General features: G+C 37.5%; 1 protein-coding gene across 4 annotated transcripts in view; it reads left to right on the top strand.

Moving 5' to 3' along the window:
• Positions 1-13921, top strand: part of LOC129247763 (helix-loop-helix protein delilah) — an 85730-nt gene that overhangs the window by 15743 nt on the left and 56066 nt on the right. The gene's annotated exons all lie outside the window — the stretch shown is intronic.

Genomic DNA, 13921 nt, shown 5'->3' with positions numbered 1-13921 from the left:
TAAAATCAGTGTAATAATTATTCCTTGGCAGCACAGCGAGCTTGTGCGTTTGAGCTCTTCGGTCAGGTCCGGGATCAAACTCCACTGAGGACTAAAAGATAGAAGATGCGAAAATGTTTTCGTCAAAAACAAAAAAAACCATCTACCATTCGAAGGCTGCATAAAACTGTTGGACTCTCCCTTTGTGTGTGAACATCAAAATCCACAGCACAAATTGAAGGAAGAGCTCGGCCAAATACTCAACAAATAATGAAGGTGCCAATTATATACGTACTTATATATTTGGTGAACGAATCATCTCCAGAAATAAACCTTTCAATAGACAGTCTAAGTCATTTCATATAGCGTCTAGTCTCTCTTGATGTATTATAAGCGAGCATGCGGCCAAAATAGTCAATTCAGTCATAATATTCAGAACTGTTGAGGAAACTCGGTGCGAATATTAAAGGAGGAATAAAGGCGTTGGACGGAAAAATACTGTTGAAAGTATAGCCAAAGCTGACTCAATGCGGACGGTTTTTTTTAGGACTGCCCGACGGCCGCTAACGCAGGAAAGAGTTGAACGCAAATATACTGTGAATGGTGTATTTAGGCTTTTTATTTCCGAAATTAGTTTCGTCATTTCGGTCTTTCATACCGACTTTCCAATGTTCGAGTTGCTGTGCCAGCCTTTCTTTTCTATTCTAACTGACATCTATTGGGCGCATCAATTGAACTAAAATTTTTTTCCACACCGTATATCCAAAACAGAACGCCTTCAATTTCCTCTGCTCCGACCAGCACGCACCTCATAGTATGCTTTTAGATCTGATGCAATTGTATCCATTCGAACAATATGACCTTGCTAGCGGAGCCGCTTTAACGGTATTGGCCTGCTATGTCAGAGTAGCTATGTCGGTAGAATACAAACAGACAAGCACTGGAGCAAAAAGATTTCCGGCACTCAAAATCATTATTTCTTTATTTAGTAAAAAATTTGTTTTACGCCACCTTGTACAAATATATATATATATTCAACTTTAAATTTGAATTTCATGCAGAGTTGTGTACTATTGCTGGTATAATTTGCACCATATGTTGTTACCTTGTAAAATTAGTTGTGATAAAAAATCCCTCGTTCAAGCGCAAGTCAAACTTAACTTAAAAAAGTGCGCAATATTTCAAAACAACGACCTTTAGAGAAACTCGAGCTGGCCCATTTAGTGGAACATTCTAAGGTTTATTCTCTAAAAATTGTCCTAGTATTTATCACAATTTTGGATAGTCCTAAAGGAATCATCTCCGTTTTCACTTTTTAGGAAGTCGAAAAATTCTTTGCAGCTCATATTGGAACCAGATTTTACTTGAAGTTCACTTTCAACAGTTTTAACTAGAAATCGATTTTCTTCTTTGCACCAAGAAGTGAGCTACAAACTAAATTACGTAAACTAATCTCTGTTTTTCCACAATTCGTCCTCCACTTCACCCATTTCCTTTCCCTTTTTATATTTATTTAATTTTTTCCAACGCCAAAATTTTTATAAATTCAGTGCATTTCTTTGTAAATTTACTGATTTACGGAATGAAAAAATTGGTACTTCTTCTTTTTGTTGACTGGCGTGATAACCGCTTAAGCGATTTTGGCTGAGTTTAACAAAACACGTTAGTCGTTTTTTTTCTCGTGGTAACGGGCTCTAACTCCTTCTCCACCTGATCTTTCCAACGCAGAGGAAGCCTCCCTTTTCCTCTGCTACTAGTGCAAAAGTCCACGCAAGTGGCGGAAGTCTCTGTTCGCCATTTACTTGAGCGTGAACAGGACAATTTTTCTGCATGCGCAACTTCCGGGCTATCCTCTGGTTAGCTTTAGAACATCCATTTGGAACTTCTAACTAATGTTAGAAGGCGAACCACTCCGGGATATCTGGTTGTATGCTAGGTTTAGAACCCACTACGTAAAAATCATTCGCCATAGAAAATGAAAGCAAATACTCGGCTGAAAAAATCAGTATTACAGGTCGAAAATCAAAACTATTCTGATCAAATCAATGCGTCTAGTAACCCTTAAACACACACTTTTGAAAAATTATAAATAAGTTATTAATAAGAGTTACTAAAAATAATTTTTGATAGGTAAATTTGAGCCACTATTTTAAGAAATTCAAAACTACTTGCTTCCACACAAAAATCGTTTGAACTTTTGCTGCACACCACTGTATGCGAGTGCACTAATTTATCATAACATTCTAGTGCCGTGTTCTTCATTCATTTTTTCTTTGTTATTGTTTTATTTTTTGTTGTAGTTGCCAAAAAAGCCTATCGTGCTTTCAAGTAGTTCCATTAATACCAGGAAATGTAATAAGGAATGTGTAATAAAACCTAAATATCTGCTCAAGCACAACACCCGCCCATACCCGCTTCAAAACTATCGCCACGGCCAGCAGGCAACAACTCAAAATAACTAATAAGCGAGCCCAGCACTACTGCCACCCACTTCAGAGCATACGAGTACAAAGCAACAAACAAACAAACTGAACTAAACTTATGCATTTCCACTCCCTCTTCACACTCTAGTGGCTTGGCTAGTTCACTGGCTGTCTGCCTGGGTGGCTGGCTCATTGTCTTGCAAGGCGGCACATAAACTTTTGGTACAATTATAAAGAGAGAAAAGTGCTTGATTTTCATGCCATTAAGTAGGGTAAATGTACGGTCTATTAAGGACACTATAAACAGATATACACACACATATGCAAGTATGCATGTATGTGTGTATATATGCATCAATGTACGCATAAATATAAATGGCAATGTAGGTTGAAGGAAATGTACGAGTGTCCTTTCCATATGGCAGGAATGGCAAAGGTTGCTTGTCAGTTACACATTGTGGCTACAAGTGGCTGCGGTGTGGTGGACATGTGTATGTTTGGCCGCTGATAAGCATTTAGGCCGCATTCATAAAATTTTCACAGTCATTTGATGCGAAGGTTCTTGGGAGCTTTTCTTCATCTGTTAGTTTGTTGGCTGTTCACAGCCATTGGAGGAAGCAAATGGCATGGAGAAAGTGAAGTTTTTATTTTCTGTTGTTGTTGTATTTTCATAGGTAATGCTGATGTTAGTGTGTGGTGTTATTGCTGGTAAATGCTTGGCAATTTATTAGCACTATTAAGCGTGTCAGTGGAAATTTTATATCTGTGGTGAATATGCAAGTATAAATGCATATGTATGAGTGCATGTACTTGTGTGTATGTACCCTGCAGGAAAATCCACTACTTCGAAATTAAAACCTTGACTAGATCACACACCTTCCATTTTCCATAAAACCAAATAGGGAATTCTATACGTTGATAACATCAGAAGTGTCCATTTTACACCCCGCTTACCTTTTTCCATAGATCGGAACTAGTACCAAACTCAACATCTTTTCATAATTTTCGAACCAGTGTTGAATGTAATAAATTGTAGCCGTAAGAAATAAAGCATATTAAAGGACGTTTATAATTGAACCTTAGAGCTTTTATGTCCACATAATAACAACACCTAGTGAATGTGCAATATTTTGAAAAATCATTGCTTGGTGTTTTTTGTAAAATTTCGCTATGGTGAATTTAGTTGGGAATATGTCTTTAGTAGGGGCTCTGAAAACGTGGTCTACGCCAACGAATAGTACAGAGAGAGTTTAAAGCGCGCTGTGTTCTGATTGTTGACTTGCCTCTTTTATGTCGCCCATCCACCTCTATCGCCGACGAAAACATCCACAAAGTTAAGAAAATCGTAGTGGAAAATCCTTAGATGAATCTCAGGGTGAAAGCAAAATGTTTACTCGGATCGTTGCGGTGTATAACGCTTGATGCTTTGAGGATGGGATAAGTTGAAGTACAACTTTTGCCGAGATAGCTAAATTTTCTTAAAGAAATTCTTTCTTGGGATCAAAATACCCGCGATATCCAAACTAGTGACGAAGCTTACGATGCTGTGTACATTTATAACATTGAACACACAGTGAGGAGAATGCAAAGGTGTGGCCAAGAACAAACCGTAAATCGGTTCTCAGCGGTTTTGAAGAAATCAACTGTTTTGCTGACGTAACAGGAGATATGACAGCGATTTGTTTACAACGAAATTCGTCCTGACCTGGCGTAGGTTAAGTACGAAATAATTAACGCAGCCACTGCCTATGTTATTTGTTGATTAGAAAGCTGATTGTATTCAACTAACCTCACTTTACACATTTGGTTTTCATATTATTCATCTCTCTATATCTTACTCTCTCTCTCTCTCTCTCTGTCAAATCTCCTATGACGCAACAGTCAAAGTTACACTCACAATTCTCCCTCGGATGGTTAAACCATGCAATCTATTAGCCTTGCATTGAAATTAACCAACAATATTTGTAATGGCGTAACTCAAATGAGCCAAAACTCTACAAACCACGACAGGGTCTATCCAAACCCAGGTTTTATTAACCTTTCCTTTTCATTTTTGTGATGTGGTGCACTCAAACTTCTTCTGCCAATCGATATAAAAAATAAGAAATATTATGTGAGTGTGCCTTACGAAATCAGAATTCGACGAAACATCTCGAGATTTCTTCATCTTTATAATACATTAGTTCACACATCTTATCTTGCCCCCGACTATTTCGCCATAAAAAATGATTACTCACATTACCACTTCTCAAAAAGCCTTCTAAGATGACCAAGTAAATGCTGCAGAAAAAACTGAGGATGATTTCCAAACTGTCTTAGGAAAAGTGGCTCCGAATAAGCTTTAAAGTATGTATGTATGTGCATTGGTTACCTTGGATATTACATTGAAGAGGAAAATTGATTATGCACAATTTTGTCAGTCAATGAGGCTAGTGTTACCAACAAACATTTTTTTCTCCACCCTGTATGCATTTGAAGACAAATTCTGGAGCTGGACTAAAAGTATTTATTGAATTCGAAAAATTTAGATCAGATCTCCAACTCTCCTCGAACCAACGACACATTGCATTGGAAGCCTTCGACAACTTGTGGCCTTACAATCGTAATTAATGGGTTATTGGTGGTTCGGTGGGAAATGGGGAAGTAGTGTGCACTTTTCCGAAACTTATATCTAGTGTTAAATTAGTACAAGTCCTAAATATGTCATAAGGGTCTACAGTAACAGCCAGACTGCACTAAAGGCCTTAGACAACCGCTCTCGCCTCTTCAAAAAATAGTCCAGAAATATAAATTGAGGCTAAACTTATTACAAGGCGAAATTAGCTTGAATTTGTGGGAATGCCGCGACACTAGTATGTGGGGTTCAAGGCAACTAACAGGTGCATGAATTGGTGGAGTGCTGTTCTTTGCAGCTTCCAACTGAGCCAGATCTAATTTTAGGGCGAAGGATAGTAGTCGGGTAAATCAAAGTTTTTCATTAATGAAGCTCACGAGAGCCGTTTGTGAAGTACTGACTATTTCAAAACAACCAAGTGTTGCTTGAAAATGCCGTACGATGGTAACAAAATTCCATCTCATACAGAGGAGAAGGGAGTTATGTGGTCTGAGAACTATTTTCAGGATACAATCCGTGGGGGTGGCATACGATCTCCATAGATATTATAGACGATCTACCTGTACGCCTTGTTTGTAGAATGAGAATGGTACAAAGCATTTTCTCTGCCGCTGTCCGGCTTTCGCCAGACTTAGATGGAACATTTTTGGGTTGGATGTACCTGTATTCAGAATGGCGTAGCTACATTATAATTCCCTCGATAAACTGCTCCGTTTTTTTAAAAAATTTGGAAGTACGCAGAAGAGCAATAAATTCTCAACTCTCCTGTCTTTCTTAATCTCTTAAATTCTCTCTCTAGGCTCTAAATACAATAGGCAATATTGTCTAACTGCTTAGAAATTTACGGCCATCCCCAGATTCCTTTCCATTTGCATTCCATTTAATTTCACTGATGCTAAATACGATATTTTTTCACTGGTTAAAATATTACCTGCAGGGTATGTATAAATATATGTGAATAAGTTTTTTGCTTGTGCGTGTGTGAGCATGTTAAGCAAAATATTTCATACCTGCAACAGTTGATAAGCCACCAACACCATCTACACCTACGCAGGCGCATTGATTCGGAGTGGAGCCAGTTGAAGTGGCGCCCACTCGAAGATAAATATATATTTTTAACACTTTTGTCTAACACATACAAGTAAGTATGTATATAGGTAGCTGCTCGTCTACGCTTGTGGTCAGAAAAATATGTACGAACGCTTTAAAGCTAAATTAACTTGAATGATTCGGAATGTTTCTTAGAAGACGATCTGTATTTATTTGTATTATTCACTTATGATATTCAAAAGACGATTTCTTCCTGCAAGACACACAGATATTTGCTGAGTCAACCATTGCCACAGTATTTGCCAATAGTGTCTTAAGATTCTTCAGTCTAATACTGCACTTTAATACATGGGCATTGACCGCTCTTTAGTCATCTGTATGACTTTACTACTTACTCAGATATGCGTAGCTGTAGTAGTCAAAACCATATCTTAGCAATCAGCCTTGATCGTTGAAATGTGATGTAGGAATATATCAAGCCTTTTGTGAGCAAATTTAGGATAGACAAGTTGTTCTTACAAAGAATTCACTTGGAGACTACGGAGGCACATTGTGAAATCCAGGAAAGAGGGGTTTCCCTAATTATATCCAAACATAATACTTCGCTAAAAACCACAATATTATGGCTAATTCTATCACTCCTTAGAAAGAGACTATGCCTAGCCTATTCGGGTCTTTAAAAAAGTGGTTCTCTTGAAATAGATGCACGTTCTTCGAAGTACGGAGTATGCACAGAGTATAATAGGACTATGAATAGGTTCGTGCGGTTTTTTTCGAAATTTGAAACTTTATTGACGTAAAATGGTTACAAATTTAATATTCAAAGTATTGTCCATCGCTTACTACTACTTTTTCCCATCTTTCTGGCAATTCACGGATTCCCTTTGTGAAAAATTCGGTCGGTTTTGCCGCAATCCACGAATCGATCCATTTTTTGACTTCATCGTAATTACGGAAGTGCTGGTCAGCCAGGCCATGTTGCATCGATCGGAAGAGATAGTAATCGGATGGCCCAAGGTCTGGACTATACGGCGGGTGGGGTAGGACATCCCATTTGAGCGTTTCTAAGTATGTTTTGACCACTTGTGCAACATGTGGCCGAGCATTGTCATGTTGCAAAATAACTTTGTCGTGTCTATCGGCGTATTGCGGCCGTTTTTCTCGCAGTGCTCGGCTCAAACGCATCAATTGTCGTCGGTAGACATCCCCCGTAATCGTTTCATTCGGTTTCAGTAGCTCATAATACACAACACCCAGCTGGTCCCACCAGATACACAGCATAACCTTCAGGCCATGAATATTCTGCGCCGACGTCGATGTTGAAGCATGGCCAGGGTATCCATACCTTGCCCGACGTTTTGGATTGTCGTAATGGACCCACTTTTCATCGCCAGTCACAATTCGATGCAAAAAACCCTTTCTTTTGTGCCGTTGAAGCAGTTGTTCGCATGCCATAAAACGGCGTTCAACGTCTCTTGGCTTCAATTCATACGGCACCCAATGGCCTACCTTTCGGATCATTCCCAAGGCTTTTAAACGTTTGGAAATGGTTGATTGATCAACTCCCAAAGTTTTTGCAGCCTCTTCTTGCGTTTGAGCCGGATCTTGATCGAGCAATTCCTCCAATTCGGTATCCATGAACTTTGGCGGCGCACGCTCGCGTTCTTCGTCTTCCAAGCCAAAATCACCACTTTTAAAGCGTGCAAACCACTTCTGGCACGTTCGCTCAGCTAGAGCATGCTCACCATAAACTTCCACCAAGATACGATGACTTTCGGCTGCTTTTTTCTTCATATTAAAATAATGAAGAAGAATTCCCCGCAAAAACACATTATTTGGCACGAAATTCGACATTTTCAAGTGTGGTAAAAATATTGTTGTTTACGCTTCAAATAAAAAACTTATACTGACGTTTGTGCCTTACGACAGTAGCTCTCCAATGAATGTTTGGAAATGTGGATCGATGGAATAATAATCAAGTTACGCCATCTGTTGTAAAACCGCACGAACTTATTCATAGTCCATTAGATTAACAGATTTTGTCTAATTTTCGTTCCTAAAGCTACCACAAAAATCATTATAATGGTTTCTGACACTGCAACTATGTGGCTATTGATTCCGAAGTGAGGACTCGTATGTTGGTTCTTGATGTCTGTTGAGTGCTGACCAAGTTAATCCTCCTACTCTTAGTAACTCCGTTCTAACCTTTTCATCATCTTAGGGACAAACAAAACTCAGCGAAACTTGAACTTTTGAGCTCAATTCCCAATTCTTCTAAAAAACTATTTCGTCGCCAGCTCGTCCAGTCCCTCGTATTGTTGAATACTAGTATAAATAAATATTTTTGAAGTAAATTACTTAATCGCAGTCTGGCTGGCAATAGAGAAAGCAAATTTTGAGAGGTCAACCCTGCTGACCAGATGTGGTACTACTACAAGTATGTCAAGTTATATATCTGAGCTTGAAAAACATTGCCGCGGTTTAGAAAGCTGCGCGCTTTTGACAGTGAGATCTACTGGGAGAAGACTCCTGATTGTGTTCCGTGTATTTATAAGTATTTGGTACAGATTGAAATATTCTCATCAGAATATCGATATCAGCTTAAAACTAAATTTTATTAAGGGGGGATTCTACTGTAAAAATCAAATTTTCATGGACTTTGTTTTCATACTTGTATTAATTTAATTAGTAAAAAAAAGTTTAGGGTTACATAAACACAGGTCTTGAGTGTACAAAAAAAATTTTTAAATTTATTTTCATTTCAAAATGGCAGCTGTACAGCCGCTCCCCCGAAACGCCTTTTGAAATCTGCCCACACTGTCGCGCATTTAAAAAAAATCTGAAATCAAAAAACCCAAATTTTTTTTATTATATATCATTATTTTTAGTTGTTAAGCCTATTACTTGCAAAAAAAAAATTTTTTTGTAAAATTTTTGAAGTTTTTTAAAAAATCGACATTTTTTTGTTGTCATTTTGTTATTAAAAAAGGGGTTATAAATAATAAATTTTTCCCCACCATAGCTTTAAAAACTAGTAAATATTGTTAAAAATATACTATCAAAGTTTGAGCTTGATATGTTAATTTTTCACGGAGCTGTGATGTGGGCAATTTTGAAAACGTGGTTTCGAGAAAAACACGCATATGACCGTAAACCTCTCGAGCGCTCAGTTTATACCTGCTTTGCTAAAACTTTTATAACTTGAAAACTATTCAAGATTTCTTTTTAAGATTTTCATGGAACATTCTGGAGTTGTTTCTGAGTATGTTTCAACAAAAAGTAAAAAATCGATTTTTTTTAAGTTTTACAGTAGAGTCCCCCCTTAAGGAAGTGGACATTGTAATGGTGGATAAATTTCGTCCTCAGGACTAAGCAGTAAAATTGTCGGAGTAAATAAAAAACTAGAGGCGCAGTCCAATAATCCAAGATGATGCAGCAATTAATAGAGCATATCTTGTTTGCCAACAAAGTCTTTTAGCCAGAAATGCAAAGCATTGCCTAAGATGATTTCACAGGGAAATGAAGAGCCAGGCATGTTCGCAGCCAAATCTGAAAATGTATGGCCATTCACATGTTTAACTGGGATACGACTTTAGAATGGTATATATACCATATGTAGGGCACCAGAGTTGATCATGGTAAGCCCAACTCCAATTTGCCATGGATTCAATTGAATTGGCACGATCTACCTAGTGGCCCAAGTGCATGCGTTTTTGCTTTTAATCATATGTAATCAATTCGACTCTGATAACTCTTCGCGCTCAAAACCTTGATTTTCAAATTCTTACGGAGTGTTCTCGAAAGAGGAGCTTTGGTAAAAATAAACTGCACGCTGCGCATTTTTGGCCTCCTCGAAGTTATGATTTGTTCTCGTTTGATTTTTTTCTTTTATAAAATAGCTCTAAGTTGTTATCCTGTTATCCCAAATGCAATGCGATCCTTAAAACTAACATTGTAAGGAAAAGCCAGAAATCGTCAAGAAGTTCTTGAAAGCCTGGAATTCGCATTGATAAATTTAGTTAGAGAAACTAGACTCCATTCACGAACATTTTTTTTATCGCAAGAGATTTCCGAAGGGTCTTGTTCTACCCAAGCTTAAGTTATATTATTGTGGTAGTCCGTCTGTACGACTTAGACCTTACAGGTTCGTTGGGATACCACTGTGTGAATTGGTCACATCCCCACGTCAGACAGTTCTTGAGAGGCTAAGCAGTTTCTTTGCCTTTTTCTTCTTTACTTGCGGTCATAGTAACCTAGCTATTACGCATATGTCTTCATCTCTCCGTGGTCTACCCAAATGCAATATTCTTATAAAGCTCATCAATTTTCCCACTCTTGCTAGTAATAGTTCCATTTGTGAAACATATACATATATATAATTGGCACGTACACCCTTTTTCGGTATTTGGCTGAGCTCCTCCTCCTATTTGTGGTGTGCGTCTTGATGTTGTTCCACAAATAGAGGGACCTACAGTTTCAAGCCGACTCCGAACGGCAGATATTTTTATGAGGAGCTTTTTCATGGCAGAAATACACTCGGAGGCTTGCCATTGCTTGCCGAGAGGCACCGCTATTAGAAAAATGTTTTCCTTCATTTTGGTCTTTCATCGAGATTCGAACCTACGTTCTCTCTGAATTCCGAATGGTAATCACGCACCAACCCATTCGTCTACGGCGGCCTAGCAATAATATTTTTAGATAAAATGCTCACTAGGTGGATTTCCAACACATATCTTCGCTCGGTAGTTGGTCTTAATGCTCCCTCGGTATCAACGTACTTAAGACCTCTTTTTTTTTAAATCAAGTAAATCAAATCATGAGCTCAATGAACCATTTCGATCGCTATGTAAAACTATTGACACTCATTCTAGCACTTTTGGTATATCGGGCTCGCTTTTTACCGCTAAGAAACGATACTATTCTCTCTCAATAAATTATTGACTTATAGCTCAAATTTTTCATTTTGTTCATGCATTTTTATTGGAACTGAAGAGTTTAGCAAACTCTTGCCTCTCTTATTCCAGCGTCGAAACAAAAATTAATCTTAGGTCATGCCGACTGCACCCCAGGTGTCGGTTAAGCGGCAGCATGGCAATCATTTGGATTAGTGTTGTTTTTATTATTAATATTAATATTCAAGAAATACAAGAAGCTTTTTCTATATATAAAAGAAAAGACTTTGCTTATTTCATTTCATTTTTAGCAAGACGCTTGTGATATGCTCAGGAAATGATGTACAGGATATGTTCAACACCACCGCTTTCCTTTTTGTATCACTCTGGCTCACAAATTAAAGAATTGCAAATACCAAAAAGTTGAGCTGCCGAATTCAGGTTTCGATAATATAAATAAATAATTTATAATGTTAAATGCATCGCGCAGCAAGCAAAAAAGGCGTTAATGCTGTATAGAAATATAAAGTAAGAAAAGCTGTAGAATATTGTGGATAAACGAGACCCAGAAGAACTTGAAAAGTTAGATTCGAATCTAGACGATTTTTTCGTTGCGAGCTCATCTGGTTCCTGATTTTGCGGAATATTAAATTCGGATTGGGATGAAGTTTCCGAATAGAGATTATTGACTTAAATGTCTTTCTTAATCGTAGCCTGACTATTTACAGAGAAAGCAAGTGTTGATACCACAATGCTCACTAGCTTTGGTACTATGTGAACTGCATGTATCTGAGCGTGCATTTGCCTTGAACTGCAATTATCTTGCTCTTCTCAGTGAGTCTGCCTCTTTGTCCTTAAACGTCACAATTTTCATTTTTTTTTTATTGTTTGGAAGGTTTCCTAATCTGGTCTCAAGTTACTCTTAATTACTTGAGAAGAAATCGGATAAGAATACATTAACCATAAATATCGTCTTTAGAAGTCTATAATAAAATTTAATGGCGCATAGTTTTGTCTAACATTTTAACCTAATTTTTCTTACCCGTGTGAGCCATTTTGACTCTTATTTTTAAAAATCTGAAAAACTTACAATTTCTAAAGTCCATAGAAGGTTGAAATACAGTAGTTTCTGTTTTTATGCGGCTTTTTTTTATGCGGTTTTGAAATAGTGTGGTTTTTTTTTAATTAAAAAATGCATGTCGACCTATCGGGAATTGTACATATAAACAAGATTCTAAACCAGCTAAGCAAAAACTCATCACAGATTACATCAGAAATGCTAACCCTACAAGTATGGAACCGCCTGCATAACCATCTAGATCAGACGTGTACATTTCCTCAAGTGACGAAAGTGATTTTACGCCAAATCCTAAACGAATGCGCAACATGCGGGTATTGTCTGATTCTATTTCTGACGTAAATTCCGACTCCGAACGGCAGATATTTTTATGAGGAGCTTTTTCATGGCAGAAATACACTCGGAGGCTTGCCATTGCTTGCCGAGAGGCACCGCTATTAGAAAAATGTTTTCCTTCATTTTGGTCTTTCATCGAGATTCGAACCTACGTTCTCTCTGAATTCCGAATGGTAATCACGCACCAACCCATTCGTCTACGGCGGCCTAGCAATAATATTTTTAGATAAAATGCTCACTAGGTGGATTTCCAACACATATCTTCGCTCGGTAGTTGGTCTTAATGCTCCCTCGGTATCAACGTACTTAAGACCTCTTTTTTTTTAAATCAAGTAAATCAAATCATGAGCTCAATGAACCATTTCGATCGCTATGTAAAACTATTGACACTCATTCTAGCACTTTTGGTATATCGGGCTCGCTTTTTACCGCTAAGAAACGATACTATTCTCTCTCAATAAATTATTGACTTATAGCTCAAATTTTTCATTTTGTTCATGCATTTTTATTGGAACTGAAGAGTTTAGCAAACTCTTGCCTCTCTTATTCCAGCGTCGAAACAAAAATTAATCTTAGGTCATGCCGACTGCACCCCAGGTGTCGGTTAAGCGGCAGCATGGCAATCATTTGGATTAGTGTTGTTTTTATTATTAATATTAATATTCAAGAAATACAAGAAGCTTTTTCTATATATAAAAGAAAAGACTTTGCTTATTTCATTTCATTTTTAGCAAGACGCTTGTGATATGCTCAGGAAATGATGTACAGGATATGTTCAACACCACCGCTTTCCTTTTTGTATCACTCTGGCTCACAAATTAAAGAATTGCAAATACCAAAAAGTTGAGCTGCCGAATTCAGGTTTCGATAATATAAATAAATAATTTATAATGTTAAATGCATCGCGCAGCAAGCAAAAAAGGCGTTAATGCTGTATAGAAATATAAAGTAAGAAAAGCTGTAGAATATTGTGGATAAACGAGACCCAGAAGAACTTGAAAAGTTAGATTCGAATCTAGACGATTTTTTCGTTGCGAGCTCATCTGGTTCCTGATTTTGCGGAATATTAAATTCGGATTGGGATGAAGTTTCCGAATAGAGATTATTGACTTAAATGTCTTTCTTAATCGTAGCCTGACTATTTACAGAGAAAGCAAGTGTTGATACCACAATGCTCACTAGCTTTGGTACTATGTGAACTGCATGTATCTGAGCGTGCATTTGCCTTGAACTGCAATTATCTTGCTCTTCTCAGTGAGTCTGCCTCTTTGTCCTTAAACGTCACAATTTTCATTTTTTTTTTATTGTTTGGAAGGTTTCCTAATCTGGTCTCAAGTTACTCTTAATTACTTGAGAAGAAATCGGATAAGAATACATTAACCATAAATATCGTCTTTAGAAGTCTATAATAAAATTTAATGGCGCATAGTTTTGTCTAACATTTTAACCTAATTTTTCTTACCCGTGTGAGCCATTTTGACTCTTATTTTTAAAAATCTGAAAAACTTACAATTTCTAAAGTCCATAGAAGGTTGAAATACAGTAGTTT

This window comes from Anastrepha obliqua, chromosome 1 (assembly GCF_027943255.1).
Source record: "Anastrepha obliqua isolate idAnaObli1 chromosome 1, idAnaObli1_1.0, whole genome shotgun sequence".
Taxonomy (NCBI): Eukaryota; Metazoa; Arthropoda; class Insecta; order Diptera; family Tephritidae; genus Anastrepha; species Anastrepha obliqua.
This window is presented reverse-complemented; position numbering and strand designations above follow the sequence as displayed.